A 19,612-nucleotide genomic window follows, 5' to 3' on the forward strand; every position below is an offset into this window, starting at 1 on the left:
GAAAGCAGACTGTGGAGTGACTGCTAATGGATATGAGGTGCCTTTTGGGGGTGATTAAAATATTCTGGAATTACATAGTGATGATGATTGCACATCTTTTTAAATATACTAAAACCACTATATTGTACACTTTAAAAAATTTTAAATAAACTATTCTTCCCTACTCCATGACGGGTAGTTAAACCGAGTGATAAAGCCCTGCTTTATTTTTTTAATGCTAATGGAATTCTAGATGCTACCCTTTGATGGAAAATCTTCATAATAAATAAAAGTAAACCTGAGAAAGAAATGAAGCCACCAAGGAAGAGATCCTTTGTACCATAAAACTTGTTCAAAGAATCTGACTTGGTAAGGTGTTAAACAAAAATCCCCCTCCGCCACCCCTCCACCCAGTCCTGGAACTTGAGAATTTTCAAAACCATAAACCAAATTGTTCCACACATACAAATCTATCCTTGAAAGTATAATTTCAAAAGGGTCTTGTAATACTGAAAACTTTAAAAATGGTTTTCATGCCCTGAGAAAATAACCTTTAAAGAAATCTGTAGGTCTGATGGACTGTTTCATTTCATAGTTTTTTGTCCCTGTAATAACATTGTAGTTGATCTCTGTGCATCACTCTTACTATCTCTTATTTAATTGTATAAACTTTGTAAAGCCATGCTATCAATCTTTTAGCCTTTGTTGTTTTTTCCCTTATGCCCATAATAAGTCATGCTTTGAAATATGAGAAAGGTACATGAAGGCAAAAGAAATTAGAAATATGCGTACTTCAAAAAAGAAGTTGAATTAGCAAGTTTTGTGGATGTAAAGTAGTAAACTGAAGGAAACTGGAATTGTTTATATCACTCACAAACCACACACCTCTCAATAGACAGTTGAGTTATTCTCCATATAGTGTTTCTCTACATACGTATTTTTTTAGTTCATGTTGTAAAACCACTGCATGTTAAGTGCAAAGTCCACTTTTTCTTCCTCCACCAAAGGTCAATGTTGAATTGCCTGAGAGTTCCGGTCAGAAAATCCAGGTTCATTCCCGCTCTCCCGCTCCCTAGTTCTATTACCTTAGACAAGGTATCTAGACTTGACTTCACTCTAGCTATATAACCACAAAGAAAAATGAAAAATAGAGGAGGTTTTACCACCAAGGATCAAAAAATTACCATCTTAGCCAATAACTCCAAGGAGTATATTTGAAAGGGCAATTATAGACCAAACTCATTCACGGACAGAGATGTAAAAATTATCAAAGTACTAGCAAATTCACCTCTCATCAAACATCCTCAGATCTTTCCTTCTGAATCCCCCTAGTGATTTCTACCTCTGACATACATTGCAATCCACAATTTTCCATTACCTCCTTCTCCCAAAGAAGGATGTAAATCTCAATTTACCAATATCTAAGCTCCAGTTCTTCCTCTGTTGGACAGCTGCATGACTTGGGGTAAACTGTTACCATTTTAGCCTCAGTTACTTAATATGAAAACTGGGAATGATACATTCTTTTCAGTGTTTCTAGACTTTAGGAGACCTAAGGACCAAAGATGTATGAGTGGTTGAAAAGTCATAATAAAATATATGGCAATGTATTCTCCCCAATGGGCCATGAGCCCTTCAAGGCCAATTCCTGGGTCCCATTGGTCTTTCGATTCTAAAAGTATCAAACTCAAGTGTCATAAAAATGAGCAGGTTCTTCACCTTTGGCTTTGACCTTGACTCCACCCATCTTGCACCAGCTAAGCACAGCAGCCACTGCAAGGTAAGATGGGGGGGGGTAGTTTGTTATTTTGAAATGGTCACAGCTCTTACCTCTTTCTGAATCCCACACTCAACGACAAGATAATTAAACTCATACCCCTTCTCAGTTATGCTGGTGACAGGACAGCCACTTCTCAGAGACACTTCATCAGAATGCAAGAGGCAGTCTTGACCAAGTAGAGTCAGTGGAACAACAGCCCAGAATGTAGAAGAAGTACACCCTATGGACACTGTTGAAAGAATCCAAAAAAGAAAGATTCAGAAAGAACTTTTTGTCCTAGAGGACACTGAAAGAAATTTTGAGCTTCTTATTAAAATATATATAGAGAGATACATATATATATTTATCTATATATATGTATATATACCCCTTAGAACACCCTTGACAGATGCAGTGTGATTGTTCAGATAAAGTCATAACAGTTGTGAGTGAAAATTAACCTCAGGTCAGACTTGCAGACTTATCTGGAGACATCCTCCATCTCCTTCACCCAGTGCCATTTCCTTTAAAACTACAGACTTAAGCTAAACGTGGGATGCTGTCTCTGCTTCACTTGCTGTGTGGGACTGCCCACAGACTGGAGGAGCCTAAAGCTGGTATGATGGCCTTGGGTCTACATGACAAAACCAGTGTAAATGATGGGTGGGACACGAAAACAGCAGCTTCTCTGTAGCCTCTGGCCCTCCTCTAAAGCAGCCAAACACACCTTTTGTGGGTGAAGGGACAAAGGAAACCATATATTTGAGCAATATATGGTTCTGCCAATGTAATGAAGATCTGTACCTGCTGTGTCTCCTGCCTTGTATCCTTCTATAAAGCAAAATGAAGATAGTCTTAGATTAAAGCCTATTGGCGTCTGATGAGTCTGCCTGTGAAATCGAATCATCCACAGCTGTGGGCCCTCATTAATTCTACTACAAGGAATATATCCTAAGGAAGTTTTTAGATAGAGATGTAAAGGCATTCTTACAAATAAAGCTATCCATCACTATATATTCATGATAAGGAAATACTAGAAATAACAAAATGTTTAAAGCCCTACATAGAAAGTGAACTTATCTAGTGACCTTTTTAATAAAGAAAGAGATATATAGTTTAGGTGAGAAACAATGACTGTAAAGTAAGCCACAGGTCTGACACATGGACAAAGTAAGTGAGTTGCAAATAAAACAACAGATATTACCAAAAAAAAAAAAAAAGAAAAAACACTAATTCAAAAAGATACATGGACCCCAATGTTCATAGCAGCATTATTTATAATTGCCAAGACATGAAGCAACCTAAATGTCCATCAACAGACATGATATGTATGTGTGTGTGTGTAGGTATACACACATATACATATATACAATGGAATACTACTCAGCCATAAAAAAGAATGAAATTTTGCCATTTGCAGCAACATGGATGGACTTGGAGGACATTATGCTAAGTGAAATAAGTCAGACAGAGAAAGATAAACACTGTATGATATCACTTATATGTGGAATCTAAAAATATAACAAACTAGTGAATATAATAACAAAAAGAAGCAGACTCATAGGTATAGAGAACAAACTAGCGGTCACTGGGGGTGGGTGCATTATAGGGGTGGGAGAGTGGGAGGTATAAACTATTGGGAGTAAAGTAAGCTCAAGATTGTATTATACAACACAGAGAATATAGCCAATATTTTATAATAACTGATTAAATGGAAAGTAACCTTTAAGATAGTATAAAAGATTTTTAAGCAGATATTAAAAGATAACTTTATGACTTAGGAAAAATAAATGAGGAGAGAAAAATGAAGATCTTTGTTTCCACGCCTCGATTTAGAAGTAACACAAAAACACTCAAATAGAGTTACAGATATAGAAAACAAATTTATGGTTACCAGGGGGTAAGGGGGTGGGGGGGGGATAAATTGGGAGATTGGGACTGACATACACACACGACTATATATAAACTAGATAACTAATAAGGACCTACTGTATATCACAAGGAACACTACTCAATACTCTGTAATAAAGTATATGGGAAAAGAATCTAAAAAAGAATGGATACGTATATATGTATAACTGATTCACTTTGCCGTACACCTGAAACTAACATAACATTGTAAATCAACTATACTGCAATAAAATTTTTTTAAATAAATAAATAAATAAAAACAAGGGGACAGGGGATGACCAGAGATAGGGGGCTGGATAATGAGTAGATCAGAATGGGACACGGAAAAGAAAGCTGAAACTTCAAGCAGGGAAATCTTTTCCCCTAGGCAGGGTGAATGCGGTGGAGAGTTGTGCAGTGAAAAATACCTACATCTAAAAGAAAAAGTAAAAAATAGCTCTTGACATCCACCAGAGGGCAGACAGCAGAAGCAAGAAGAACTACAATCCTGCAGCCTGCAGAACAAAAACCACATTCACAGAAAGATAGACAAGATGAAAAAACAGAGGGCTAGGTACCAGATGAAGGAACAAGATAAAACACCACAAAAACAACTAAATGAAGTGGAGATAGGCAACATTCCAAAAAAATAATTCAGAATAATGATAGTGAAGATAATCCAAGACCTCAGAGAAAGAATGGAGGCAAAGATCGAGAAGATGCAAGAAATGTGTAACAAAAACCCAGAATTAAAGAACAAACAGAGATGAACAATACAATAACTGAAATGAAAACTACACTAGAAGGAATCAATAGCAGAATAACTGAGGCAGAAGAATGGATAACTGACCTGGAAGACAGAATGGTGGAATTCACTGCTGTGGAACAGAATAAAGAAAAAAGAATGAAAAGCAATGAAGAGAGCCTAAGAGACCTATGGGACAACATTAAACGCAACAACATTCGCATTATAAGGGTCCCAGAAGGAGAAGAGAGAGAGAAAGGACCCGAGAAAATATTTGAAGAGATTATAGTCGAAAACTTCCCTAACATGGGAAAGGAAATAGCCACCCAAGTCCAGGAAGTGCAGAGAGTCCCATACAGGATAAACCCAAGGAGAAACATGCTGAGACATATAGTAATCAAATTGGCAAAAATTAAAGACAAAGAAAAATTATTGAAAGCAGCTAGGGAAAAATGACAAATAACATACAAGGGAACTCCCATAAGGTTAACAGCTGGTTTCTCAGCAGAAACTCTACAAGCCAGAAGGGCGTGGCATGATATACTTAAAGTGATGAAAGGGAAGAACCTACAGCCAAGATTACTCTACCTGGCAAGGATCTCATTCAGATTCGATGGAGAAATCAAAAGCTTTACAGACAAGCAAAAGCTAAGAGAATTCAGCACCACCAAACCAGCTCTACAACAAATGCTAAAGGAACTTCTCTAAGTGGGAAACACAAGAGAAGAAAAGGACATACAAAAACAAACCCAAAACAATTAAGAAAGTGGTCATAGGAACATACATATCGATAATTACCTTAAACGTGAATGGATTAAATGCTCCAACCAAAAGACACAGGCTTGCTGAATGGATACAAAAACAAGACCCATATATATGCTGTCTACAAATGACCCACTTCAGACCTAGGGACACAGACTCAAACTGAGGGGATGGAAAAAGATATTCCATGCAAACGGAAATCTAAAGAAACCTGGAGTAGCAATACTCATATCAGATAAAATAGACTTTAAAATAAAGAATGTTACAAGAGACAAGGAAGGACACTACATAATGATCAAGGGATCAATCCAAGAAGAAGATATAACAATTATAAATATATATGCACCCAACATAGGAGCACCTCAATACATAAGGCAACTTACACCAATGGACAGATCATCCAAGATGAAAAATAAGGAAACAGAAGCTGTAAATGACACAATAGACCAGACAGATTTCATTGATATTTATAGGACATTCCATCCAAAAACAGCAGATACACTTTCTTCTCAAGTGCGCATGGAACATTCTGCAGGATAGATCACATCTTGGGTCACAAGTCAAGCCTCAGTAAATTTAAGAAAATTGAGATCATATAAAAAATATTTTCTGACCACAGCGCTATGAGATTAGAAATGAATTACAAGGAAAACAACGTAAAAAACACAAACACATGGAGGCCAAACACATGGAGGTTACTAAATAACCAAGATCACTGAAGAATTCAAAGAGGAAATCAAAAAATACCTAGAGACAAATGACAATGAGAACACGACGATCCAAAACCTATGGGATGCAGAAAAAGCAGTTCTAAGAGGGAAGTTTATAGCAATACAATCCTACCTCAAGAAACAAGAACAATCCCAAATAAACAATATAACCTTAGGCCTAAAGGAACTAGAGAAAGAAGAACAAACAAAACCCAAAGTTAGCAGAAGGAAAGAAATCATAAAGATCAGAGCAGAAATAAATGAAATAGAAAACAATAGCAAAGATGAATAAAACTAAAAGCTGGTTCTTTGAGAAGATAACCAAAATTGATAAACCATTAGCCAGACTCATCAAGCAAAAGCGGGAGAGGACTCAAATCAATAAAATTAGAAATGAAAAAGGAGAAGTTACAACAGACACCTCAGAAATACAAAGCATCCTAAGAGACTACTACAAGCAACTCTATGCCAATAAAATGGACAACCTGGAAGAAATGGACAAATTCTTAGCAAGGTATAACCTTCCAAAACTGAACCAGGAAGAAATAGAAAATATGAAGAGACCAATCACAAGTAATGAAATTGAAACTGTGATTAAAAATCTTCCAACAAACAAAAGTCCAGGACCAGATGGCTTCACAGATGAATTCTATCAAATATTTAGGGAAGAGCTAACATCCATCCTCCTCAAACTCTTCCAAAAAATTGCAGAAGAAGGAACACTCCCAAACTCATTGTATGAGGCCACCATCACCCTGATACCAAAACCAGACAAAGATACTACAAAAAAAGAAAATTACAGACCAACATCACTGATGAATATAGATGCAAAAATCCTCAACAAAATACTAGCAAACAGAATCCAACAACACATTAAAAGGATCATACACCATGATCCAGTGGGATTTATCCCAAGGATGCAAGGATTCTTCAATATACGCAAATCAATCAATGTGATACACCATATTAACAAATTGAAGAAGAAAAACCATATGATCCTCTCAATAGATGCAGAAAAAGATTTTGACAAAATTCAACACCCATTTATATAAAAACTCTACAAAAAGTGGGCATAGAGGGAACCTACCTCAACATAATAAAGGCCACATACGAAAAACCCACAGCAAACATCATTCTCAATGGGGAAAAACTGAAAGCATTTCCTGTAAGATCAGGAACAAGACAAGGATGTCCACTCTCACCACTATTATTCAACATACTTTTGGAAGTCCTAGCCACGGCAATCAGAGAAGAAAAAGAAATAAAAGGAATACAAATTGGAAAAGAAGAAGTAAAGCTGTCACTGTCTGCAGATGACATGATACCATACATAAAGAATCCTAAAGATGCCACCCGAAAACTACTAGAGCTAATCAATGAATTTGGTAAAGTAGCAGGATACAAAATTAATGCACAGAAATCTCTTGCATTCCTATACACTAATGATGAAAAATCTGAAAAAGAAATTAAGGAAACACTCCCATTTACCATTGCAACAGAAAGAATAAAATACCAAGGAATAAACCTACCTAGGGAGACAAAAGACCTGTATGCAGAAAACGATAAGACACTGATGAAAGAAATTAAGGGTAATACCAACAGATGGAGAGATATACCATGTTCTTGGATTGGAAGAATCAATACTGTGAAAATGACTATACTACCCAAAGCAATCTACAGATTCAATGCAATCCTTATCAAATTACCAATGGCATTTTTTACAGAACTAGAACAGAAAATCTTAAAATTTGTATGGAGACACACAAGACCCCGAATAGCCAGAGCAGTCCTGAGGGAAAAAAATGGAGCTGGAGGAATCAGACTCCCTGACATCAGACTACACTACAAAGCTACAGTAATCAAGACAATATGGTACTGGCACAAAAACAGAAATATAGATCAATGGAACAGGATAGAAAGCCCAGAGATAAACCCACACACCTGTGGTCAACTAATCTATGACAAAGGAGGCAAGGGTATACAATGAAGAAAAGACAGTCTCTTCAATAAGTGGTGCTGGGAAAACTGGACAGCTACATGTAAAAGAATGAAATTAGAATACTCCCTAACACCATACACTAAAATAAACTCAAAATGGATTAGAGACCTAAATGTAAGACCGGGCACTATAAAACTCTTAGAGGAAAACATAGGAAGAACACTCTTTGACATAAATCACAGCAAGATATTTTTTGATCTACCTCCTAGAGTAATGGAAATAAAAACAAAAATAAACAAATGGGACCTAGTGAAACTTCAAAGCTTTTGCACAGCAAAGGAAACCATAAACAAGATGAAAAGACAACCCTCAGAATGGGAGAAAATATTTGCCAATGAATCAATGGACAAAGGATTAATCTCCAAAATATGTAAACAGCTCATGCAGCTCAATAGTAAAAAAACAAACAACCCAATCCAAAAATGGGCAGAAAACCTAAATAGACATTTCTCCGAAGAAGACATACAGATGGCCAAGAAGCACAGAAAGCTGCTCAACATCACTAATTATTAGAGAAATGAAAATCAAAACTACAATGAGGTACCACCTAACAGCAGTTAGAATGGGAACCCTCTTGCACTGTTGGCGGGAATGTAAATTGATACAGCCACTATGGAGAACAGTATGGAGGTTCCTTAAAAAACTAAAAATAAAATTACCATCTGATCCAGCAATCCCATTACTGGGTATATACCCAGAGAAAACCATAATTCAAAAAGACACATGCACCCCAATATTCATTGCAGCACTATTTACAATAGCCAGCTCATGGAAGCAACCTACATGCCCATCGACAGACAAATAGATAAAGATGTGGTACATATATACAATGGAATATTACTCAGCCATAAAAAGGAACGAAATTGGGTCATTTGTTGAGACGTGGATGGATCTAGAGACTGTCATACAGAGTGAAGTAAGTCAGAAAGAGAAAAACAAATATATTAGCACATATATGTGGAACCTAGAAAAATGGTACAGATGAACTGGTTTGCAGGGCAGAAATTGAGACACAGATGAAGAGAACAAACGTATGGACACCAAGGGGGGAAAACCGCTGGGGGGTGGTGGTGGTGGGCTGAATTGGCCGATTGGGATTGACATGTATACACTTATGCGTATAAAACTGATGACTAATAAGAACCTGCTGTATAAAAATAAATAAATAAAATTCAAAAAAAACCCAACCCAGCTCTTCTCTCAAGCATGAGGATAAACTAGATAAATCACTTGCTTTGGGAGGGTGGGGAGGTAGAAGGCAAAAGGGAGGAAGCAACATCCCTACAGAAGTCAGGAAAATAAAATGGCAAGTCACTTCTACACAAAAGAGCACACGGCAAAAGACCCAGCAACGTCCACACCTTCAGCAAAACATGAGGGTTGCTCTTGTACCTGACTCTTGCTCAGAAAACGCCAAAATTATGCAGAAAAGTAAAGATGATCGTAACCCCACAGAAGCCTTCACGATGTCAGCCCCCAACCAAAGACCCTGGAAAAACACAGGAAATTGGTAGCACCTGGCCTGTTTTGAATAATTTTATAGCCAATGCCACACACAGCTGACTGCGTTTACAAGTCACTTTGTGCTGATTGATTTTATTTTCCAGGAATATGGATTGTTTTTGCTGATTCAAATTGCTTAATATCTGGAAAATATGGAAAGCACAAAGAATGAAATTAAACTCTTTATAAAAGCCACCATTTTTTATATTCAGAGAAAGACTTCTTTCTACCACCTGAAACTTGACATTCTCCTGATCACTCCAGTACCGAAATCAGGAATGCAAAGAAAGTCCCACCAGCGAATCTTTGAGAACTGTGACTTTTCCAGGCCCTCTGACGTTCCTGGGAGAAGATGTTCAGAGTGTCAGTGTGTGTTTATCGAGTTGTTGGGGAATTACATTTAGGGAGATATTTTAAGCCAGTGGTTTTCAAACCTTAGCAGGATCAGAATCACCTGCAGGGCTTGTTAAAACACAGATGGCTAGGCTGTGCCCCAGATTCCAATTCGAGGCTGCCATGGGGCCCAAGAATGTGTGTTTCTGAAAGTTCCAGGTGATGCTGATGTGCTGGTCCCAGGACCACACTTTGAGAACCACTGACTCAGATAATATTACTTTAGAGAACCACACAGTTCAATGGCTCACAAACTTTAGGTTAATTATCAAAATTATCAGGAGGGTTACCTAAAAATGTAGATGTCTTAGTTCCACTCCAGTCCAATGGGATCTAATTGTAGCTGAAAGCTTTAGAGTACATCTGAATCACTGCAGGTTCTTCTGAAAAAATGTACATTTCTAGAGTCTAAACCAGAGGGACAAGGCCCAAGAATCTGCATTTTTAACAATTGCCCCAGGTGATTTGTGGAGGCTCATACCTTGAGAAACCTGGAGCAGAGGTCCTCAGGACTACTGATGAGGGAGGGAGGGAGGGAGGCCTCCTATTCTCCTTCAGTGATTTCCATTTCATTTTCATCTGTTTTACGTTAGAGCCTTCTTTTTTTAACCACCAACGTTATAAATCCTCTATGTCCTTTGAAGTATAAGATCTTAATATTAAATTAAAAACTAGATGTGACTAGAGGTTGCTCCATAAATGTCATCTTTGATACATCAATGAGGAATAAAAAAATGATTCCAAATCCTACTTTCCTTCATATATTTCTATTTCCAACACCTATATGATATAAATGCTATAAATGTAAAACAAATGTTTTATAAATTTATAAACGTAAAACTGTATTAATTTATCATTTATACATTTATAAATGTAAAACATTTATGTTATTTGTGCCAGTAGTTGTGCTCTTTTGAGGATCTGGAATGATCTAAAAGAAAACAGAGAGACCCGTCCAACCAGCATGATATTGGGCCTAATTCCAGAATCAGCAATCTGAACAAAGCCTTTCCATAAGAGGAAAAAAAAAAAAACTTCACCCAAGGCAGCATTTCCCTCCTCCCAACTGTAGCTTCTTCTAGACATCCACATATTATAATAGGAAAAAAGTGGTGGGATAAATCAGCATGCCACCAGGCCATTGTGTATCACTTCCAGATCTGGGAAGGAAGGACCTCTGCTCATGACTCAGGCTTTAGAGGGCTTCACTCTGGCCTTCTCCACTGTGCCCTTCGCCTGAGGGAGAAGATGTGTTGGATCAAGAGGACAAGCCACCAAGAGCCCAAACCTCCAGAATTTTCTACCCAAATGGCCCTCATTTCACACCCAAGGCCCACATGGGTCTCTCCCCTGAGTCTGTGTCCTCCCTGGTGTGGGTACCCCTTGGCCCAGTGGGTGACCAAAAGGTAGTTGCCTACTAGAAATATGACCAGAGCTTGGACACGTCATTTGTAGTGTCCACACCCATGCTCTCCATGTGTGTGGGGCCCCTCACAACACAGATTGGAGTGGGATTGGGAAGAGAGGAGAAATTGGGCCACAGGCTATGGGTAGGAGAGTGAAGTGGAGTGGAGACAGATGGTGGCTCTCACCACACTACAATGTTCCAACACAGAACTCTGAGGACTCTGAAAATTCCAAATTAAAATCTGCCTTTCTATCTCATTGTGAAAGTTGGTTCGTCAAAATAGGAGGCCAGAACATATCTTGTTTAACAGTTTCTATGATTGATTTATAATTTTTATAAGATATCTGGAACATGTGCCTCCACTTGTACCCTTGCTCCTATCCCCATATATGCTGGATAGGAACGGACCTGGGCCATCTGGGCTCAGCTCAGAGTAGCTGGTCTTGGGCCATATCTACTGATCTCCTTGGAAGCTCTTAGGACCTTGTCTAGCTCAGCCAACGACCTTGAAGGACCTGGATTTTACTACACATCTTGGTTCACCCCTCAGTGTTCACCTCTAGTAAATCAAGCAAATAAACGGAATTACATAAGTCGTGTTTAACAGCAGGTACAGAGGAGAAACAAAAGGAGTACAGATTATCTCATAGTGCATTTACCTGATTAGATAAAGAAAGACTGAATAATAAATGACTCTAACGTACTTAATACTTGGGTGACCTTGACTCCAGACCCTAGATGCTTAAATCCTGAATTCTCTCTCAACCTTGCTGGAAACCACCTCAATCTTTTACTTTTATTTTCTAGTTTGTTCCTATGTAAACTTCTAACATTTATTGCAGTGTGATTATAGGCCAATATATGTTATTAATTTATTATTTGGTTTAAGCATCTGGGGCGCTTCCTTTCAGCAATATTTGACAACCTCTAACATAGCAGGCATCCTGCATGGTGCAGCAGGAGATACAATGGTGAACAAGGAAGATTGACCCTTGCCTTTGAGGACCTCACTGGCAGGGAAACAAACACAGTTAAGAAATATTGATAATTCTGCAAATAACTAATTGCAATTCTCGTATGTGCTACAAAGGAAAGTACAGAGTGCCAAGGGTGTAGATAACAGAGGAACATAACCGAGTCTGGAGGTGCCACGAGAGTGTCCCTGAGGAAGTACAGCCCCCCCGTAACCACAAGGGATGCCTGAAACAGAGGATAATACCGAACCCTATATATACTGTTTTCCCTATACGTACATAGCTATAATAAAGTTTAACTTATAAATTAGGCACAATAAGAGATTAAGAACAATAACTAGTAATAAAATAGAACAATTATAACAATATACTATAATAAACAGTAGGTGAATGTGGTCTCTCTCTCCCAGAATACCTTATTGTAAGAATGTAATGCCTTTTCCATTTTAACTAAGCACTTTTCATGCACCGTGGGCTTCCCTTTTGCAGTCAGAGGTGTGACAGTCAAACTAGCACGAATTTCTTTTTCCCTCTTGATAATTTCATGGGTAGAAGATTCGTTCTTACTGTAGACCTTAGCAACTTAAGCATACAATTTTTTTTCTTTCCTTATTAAGTGGAGAACTTTCATCTTTTTTTTTTTTTTTTTTTTTTTTTTTTTTGCAGTACGCGGGCCTCTCACTGTTGTGGCCTCTCCCGTTGCGGAGCACAGGCTCCGGACGCACAGGCTCAGCGGCCATGGCTCACGGGCCCAGCCGCTCCGCGGCACATGGGATCCTCCCAGACCGGGGCACGAACCCGTATCCCCTGCATCGGCAGGCGGACTCTCAACCACTGCGCCACCAGGGAGGCCCTCATCTTTTTACTTAAAGCAAGCACGTATAGCTTCTCTTTGGTGTATGCGAATTGTTAGCATAGCGCTTTGCTACTCTGGCGCTTTGGGGCCACCATTAAGTAAATAAGGGTCACGTGAACATGAGCACTGTGATAACACAAGAGTGGATCTGATAACCCTGACAGCTGCTGAGTGACTAATGGGCAGGATACACCCAACAAAGGGATGATTCAGGTCCCAGGAGGGGGTGAGCCATAGACATGAGATTTCATCATGCTACTAAGAATGGCACGTAATTTAAGACTCATGAATTGTTTATTTCTGGAATTTTCCATTTAATATTTTTGGACCACGGCTGACCACAGGTAACTGAAACCACAGGTAACAGAATAACCATGGATAAGGGGGGACTACTGTGGTATTTAAGATGAAGGATGAGCAGGCCATCTGAGGGAACAGGAAGCATTGCCACCTAAAAGCCAGCACTCAAAAGAGGAAAACCACACATGCAAATATGCCTTGAGGCAGGAAGGAACATGGCACAATAGAAGAACTGGAAAGAGTGAGGCTGGAACCTAATATACCAGACAGTGAGGTAACGCTGGAGAGACAGGCCAAGGTCAGAAGGTACAGGTCCTTAGAGATCACACTTAAAGTATGGGGTTTTGGGCTTCCCTGGTGGCGCAGTGGTTGAGAGTCCGCCTGCCGATGCAGGGGACACGGGTTCGTGCCCCGGTCTGGGAAGATCCCACATGCCGCGGAGTGGGTGGGCCCGTGAGCCATGGCCGCTGAGCCTGTGCGTCTGGAACCTGTGCTCCGCAACGGGAGAGGCCACAACAGTGAGAGGCCCACGCACCCACCAAAAAAAAAAAAAAGAGGACAAGCCACCAAGAGCCCAAACCTCCAGAATTTTCTACCCAAATGGCCCTCATTTCACACCCAAGGCCCACATGGGTCTCTCCCCTGAGTCTGTGTCCTCCCTGGTGTGGGTACCCCTTGGCCCAGTGGGTGACCAAAAGGTAGTTGCCTACTAGAAATATGACCAGAGCTTGGACACGTCATTTGTAGTGTCCACACCCATGCTCTCCATGTGTGTGGGGCCCCTCACAACACAGATTGGAGTGGGATTGGGAAGAGAGGAGAAATTGGGCCACAGGCTATGGGTAGGAGAGTGAAGTGGAGTGGAGACAGATGGTGGCTCTCACCACACTGCAATGTTCCAACACAGAACTCTGAGGACTCTGAAAATTCCAAATTAAAATCTGCCTTTCTATCTCATTATGAAAGTTGGTTCGTCAAAATAGGAGGCCAGAACATATCTTGTTTAACAGTTTCTATGATTGATTTATAATTTTTATAAGATATCTGGAACATGTGCCTCCACTTGTACCCTTGCTCCTATCCCCATATATGCTGGATAGGAACGGACCTGGGCCATCTGGGCTCAGCTCAGAGTAGCTGGTCTTGGGCCATATCTACTGATCTCCTTGGAAGCTCTTAGGACCTTGTCTAGCTCAGCCAACGACCTTGAAGGACCTGGATTTTACTACACATCTTGGTTCACCCCTCAGTGTTCACCTCTAGTAAATCAAGCAAATAAACGGAATTACATAAGTCGTGTTTAACAGCAGGTACAGAGGAGAAACAAAAGGAGTACAGATTATCTCATAGTGCATTTACCTGATTAGATAAAGAAAGACTGAATAATAAATGACTCTAACGTACTTAATACTTGGGTGACCTTGACTCCAGACCCTAGATGCTTAAATCCTGAATTCTCTCTCAACCTTGCTGGAAACCACCTCAATCTTTTACTTTTATTTTCTAGTTTGTTCCTATGTAAACTTCTAACATTTATTGCAGTGTGATTATAGGCCAATATATGTTATTAATTTATTATTTGGTTTAAGCATCTGGGGCGCTTCCTTTCAGCAATATTTGACAACCTCTAACATAGCAGGCATCCTGCATGGTGCAGCAGGAGATACAATGGTGAACAAGGAAGATTGACCCTTGCCTTTGAGGACCTCACTGGCAGGGAAACAAACACAGTTAAGAAATATTGATAATTCTGCAAATAACTAATTGCAATTCTCGTATGTGCTACAAAGGAAAGTACAGAGTGCCAAGGGTGTAGATAACAGAGGAACATAACCGAGTCTGGAGGTGCCACGAGAGTGTCCCTGAGGAAGTACAGCCCCCCCGTAACCACAAGGGATGCCTGAAACAGAGGATAATACCGAACCCTATATATACTGTTTTCCCTATACGTACATAGCTATAATAAAGTTTAACTTATAAATTAGGCACAATAAGAGATTAAGAACAATAACTAGTAATAAAATAGAACAATTATAACAATATACTATAATAAACAGTAGGTGAATGTGGTCTCTCTCTCCCAGAATACCTTATTGTAAGAATGTAATGCCTTTTCCATTTTAACTAAGCACTTTTCATGCACCGTGGGCTTCCCTTTTGCAGTCAGAGGTGTGACAGTCAAACTAGCACGAATTTCTTTTTCCCTCTTGATAATTTCATGGGTAGAAGATTCGTTCTTACTGTAGACCTTAGCAACTTAAGCATACAATTTTTTTTCTTTCCTTATTAAGTGGAGAACTTTCATCTTTTTACTTAAAGCAAGCACGTATAGCTTCTCTTTGGCGTATGCGAATTGTTAGCATAGCGCTTTGCTACTCTGGCGCTTTGGGGCCACCATTAAGTAAATAAGGGTCACGTGAACATGAGCACTGTGATAACACAATAGTGGATCTGATAACCCTGACAGGTGCTAAGTGAGAACATCTAGAGTACGTAGATGTTTAGATTTTGGATTCTGTTGGATGTGAGAACATCTAGAGTACGTAGCATGAGAAAAAATAATAGTTTAATACAAAGCCCTGAGAACACACAACATTTAAGGTTTAAAAATATATATATTGGTAGTGAGTACAAAGAAGGAGTAGTCAAAAAAACTGGGAGGACAACAGGGGTGGAGGTTGATGCTATTGCCACAGAAGTGATGTGGGAAATGTGTCTCAAACTGGAGAATCAACTATATTCAAAGCTTTTAAGAGTTCAGGTGGAAAAGACAACCCACAGAATGGGAGAAGTTATTTGCAAATCATATATCTGATAAGGGCCTTGTATCTATATAAGGAACTCTGCAATTCAGTAATAAAAAAACAAATGTTCCAATTTAAAAATAGGCAAAGGGGGCTTCCCTGGTGGCGCAGTGGTTGAGAGTCCACCTGCCGATGCAGGGGACATGGGTTCGTGCCCCGGTCCGGGAAGATCCCACATGCCGCAGAGCGGCTGGGCCTGTGAGCCATGGCTGCTGAGCCTGCGTGTCCGGAGCCCGTGCTCCTCAACGGGAGAGGCCACAACAGGGAGAGGCCCGTGTACTGCAAAAAATAAAATAAATAAATAAATAAATAAAGAAGAATAGGCAAAGGATCTTTTTGGAGTGATGAAAATGTTCTACAGTTGACTGTGGTGATGGTTGCACCTATCTGTGAATGCTCATATCTGTGAACACGTGAAAGACCATTGAACCAAAAACCATTGAAACCACCTGACATGGGTGAAATGTATAAGATGTGAATTATATCTCAAAAAAAAAAAAGCTGTTTTTTCAAAAGGGGGCCAAGTTAAGTAAAAACTGAAATTTGTCCATTGCATTTGGAAACAATTTGTTCGTAATGTCAGCTGAGGAGTTTGATGTGATGGTAGAAGCCGAAGACAATTGTAGAAGTTAAGAGAGTCTGCCAGTCACTTGTCTACTCTAAGAGCCATTCCCTGCCCTTCCTCTGCTCAGCTCTGAATCAGAGGGCTGATCCCTGCCAATATCCACCCCACATGCCACCATACCCCTCTCCTAACTGGCTTCCAGTTAGGAGTAATCAGTGGGAAGCCAGATGGTAATGATTTACAGCTGGGTCTATGGCCTGTTATCTCGCTTTCACGGATGCCTGGGAATCTGACCCTCAGTTAACTCTCCTAACGTTAACTCAAGAAATTGTTATAAATTCACCTATACCAGGTATGAAATAAATGACAATCTAGATAAAGACTACATATTGCTTTGTTGTTTCTGCCCCCAGAAAGTGAGAGCTAGTCACGTCTACTTGAGGAGGTGTATAACTAGGTAGGTATAAAAGGTGAAGAGACCCCAGCACTGCTGGTTTCCTTGAGCCAAGGTTGTCCATCTTCCTCAAGCCACCCATGGCCATGCTCGTATCAAGCACAGAGTGACCGGAACATCAGAAGCTGTGCCTGGGACTTGTAACGTCTGCTCTATGTGGATACTGTGCTTGCTGGTACTGTCACGTCCTGTATCCTTTCTTACGGCTAGGTAGACTTGATCCTGGGTGAAGCCTACTGTGCCTCATGAGTTTGATCATGAATCTGTATCCAACCTCACTGGTGCTGGTAGAGCAGAGTAGACATCGCTGGCAGGAGATTGGAGGGTGGGAGAAAAGGAGGATCTAGGGTACTTCTCCCCCTTAATCTCTCCTCATGAGACATCTCCAGTGAGGGTACCCTTGCCAGACAGCCCTACCTTCCACAGTTCCATTGGCTTCCGTTGGCCCCTCCAAGTCTAGGGTAGTGACAGTCTGCAGTTGCTAAACTCTGGGGTGCCTCATCTCCTATTTACTCTTTCAGCTATTCTAAAACCCCTCATTATTAGCAGAAAATGAGATAATAATCTGTGGCATGTGGTGGCATCACACTACTTAATTTGTCACCCATTGCTTCTTACAACGATGAGCCAGTTGAAGGCAAGACTTGTGAAGATCAGTTAGCGTCTGCAGTTGGCTATGACAGCAACAATAATGATTTAGGAGAATATGGGGTGATCAGGGACCAGCTTACAGGAATAAAACTTTAGATTTAAGATCTTAAGTTCTCTGTTTGACTTATGTTCAGAAAACCAGAGACCTTCTATACAAGCCTGACAAGATGTCATTATTTCTTATACCCACAGGCCAGAGGAGGCTGAGAATTAATGCCAAGAGCTAACTGTACAGCTTGCAGAATTACAATGCAAGTATAGCTTACAGCCCACTAAAGTCTCTGTTGTAAGGATTTGATCACTGACTAGGAAGGAGTGGGATCCTAAGAATCAAGATAGGTTTTTTTTTTTTTTTTTTTTTTTTTTTTTTTTTTTTTTTGCGGTATGCGGGCCTCTCGCTGTTGTGGCCTCTCCCGTTGCGGGGCACAGGCTCCGGACGCGCAGGCTCAGCGGCCATGGCTCACGGGCCCAGCCGCTCCGCGGCATGTGGGATCTTCCCAGACCGGGGCACGAACCCGTGTACCCTGCATCCGCAGGCGGACTCTCAACCACTGCGCCACCAGGGAAGCCCAAGATAGGTATTTTGAATATACTTGAAAGGACCTGAGAATCTTAATCATCTACTCAATTTGAAACTTTCTTGTTAAAAGAATTAGCTTCTCCTATCCTGGCTGAACAGCCTAGGCTTCCTTTGCTTAAAGACCCTATAATAACCTAATTTGAGGCAGTTTTCCTGCAAGGATATGGCTGTTCTCCTTAAAGCCTAGACCTATGACCACTCATTTTCTCTGGAACCATCACTAGGGTTAGATCCCACTATGCCCCAGGAAGACAAGTGCAAAGTTTGATCCAACAGGAGACAGCTTAAACACAAAAATAATTACGAGATCTTTCTAATTTACATTTGCAGAAACCTAGGAAAGATATTTGGAATTGGATTCTTGGCATATTAGATCAAAGAAAACAGAATATAATGTTGGATCATGCCAAATATTAATGTAGATGCAGTTACCAGAGACTATGAACTGTGCTAACTTTAGCTATAGGAAGTGACCCCAACATTTTACTTGGTTGAAAGCAGGACTTAATAGTGACCTACATTAGGAAGAATGAGAGGCCAGAAATGCACTGTCAAATGCTTAAGGAGATGGGAATGTTGAAGAGAATTTATATCATGTGCAACCCACTCACCTAGCCTCTCTCTTCCTTGGGAAAGTCCAGAGAATACTCTCCTAACTATGACATTAGGAAATGAACTAGTGATGGGAAATGGTTGAGAATGATAGTGAGAGACTTGACCATTGAAATTATCTCAGTCAGTCTGATGTGATCCTAAATTAGCCAAGATTAGATGACACTACTTAACCATCAAAGACAAGGTTGGAGCAATTACTATAACTGGTAACAGAACCAGAGTGACAATAGAAGTGTTTTGACTGATAGACATCAGCTAATGAATAATGAGGTAGCTAGAAATGAAATAGATGGTCAGCTTACAAAAGTATTGCTTGAAATATATAACTGGAAAAAATTCTAAGTATCACATGTCAGTTATTGACTGCTGTGTAACTAATCACTCCAAAACAGTGGAGTGGATTACAATCATTTTCTCACAAATCTATGGGTCATCAATTTGGGCTGGATTTAGCTGGATAGTTATTCTATTAATTTTGCCTGGGGTTATTCATGTTATTTTATTCATCTGGTGGCTAAACTAATGCAAAATGATCTAGAATCACTTCACTCCTTGGCGGAGGTTGGCAGGCTGATGGCTAGACTGTCTCAGTTCTCCACTTCCAGCAGGCTAGCTCATGTTCATACACATGGTGGGTCTCCAGATTCACACAACAGAACTCAGTG

At 40.0% G+C, this 19,612-nt stretch overlaps 1 long non-coding RNA gene across 1 annotated transcript in view; it reads right to left on the reverse strand.

Annotated features, from left to right (window-relative positions):
* The window catches only part of LOC309807752, a 51,043-nt gene that overhangs the window by 20,430 nt on the left and 11,001 nt on the right, over positions 1 to 19,612 (reverse strand). Inside the window, exons 3-4 of the long non-coding RNA XR_014294667.1 lie at positions 1,856 to 1,988; positions 1,699 to 1,752 (exon numbers count right to left, since the gene is read on the reverse strand). This is a non-coding gene — a long non-coding RNA (uncharacterized lncRNA). The remainder of the gene's footprint in view (positions 1 to 1,698; positions 1,753 to 1,855; positions 1,989 to 19,612) is intronic.

This window comes from Mesoplodon mirus, assembly GCF_964341445.2.
Source record: "Mesoplodon mirus genome assembly, chromosome: 7".
Taxonomy (NCBI): domain Eukaryota; kingdom Metazoa; phylum Chordata; class Mammalia; order Artiodactyla; family Ziphiidae; genus Mesoplodon; species Mesoplodon mirus.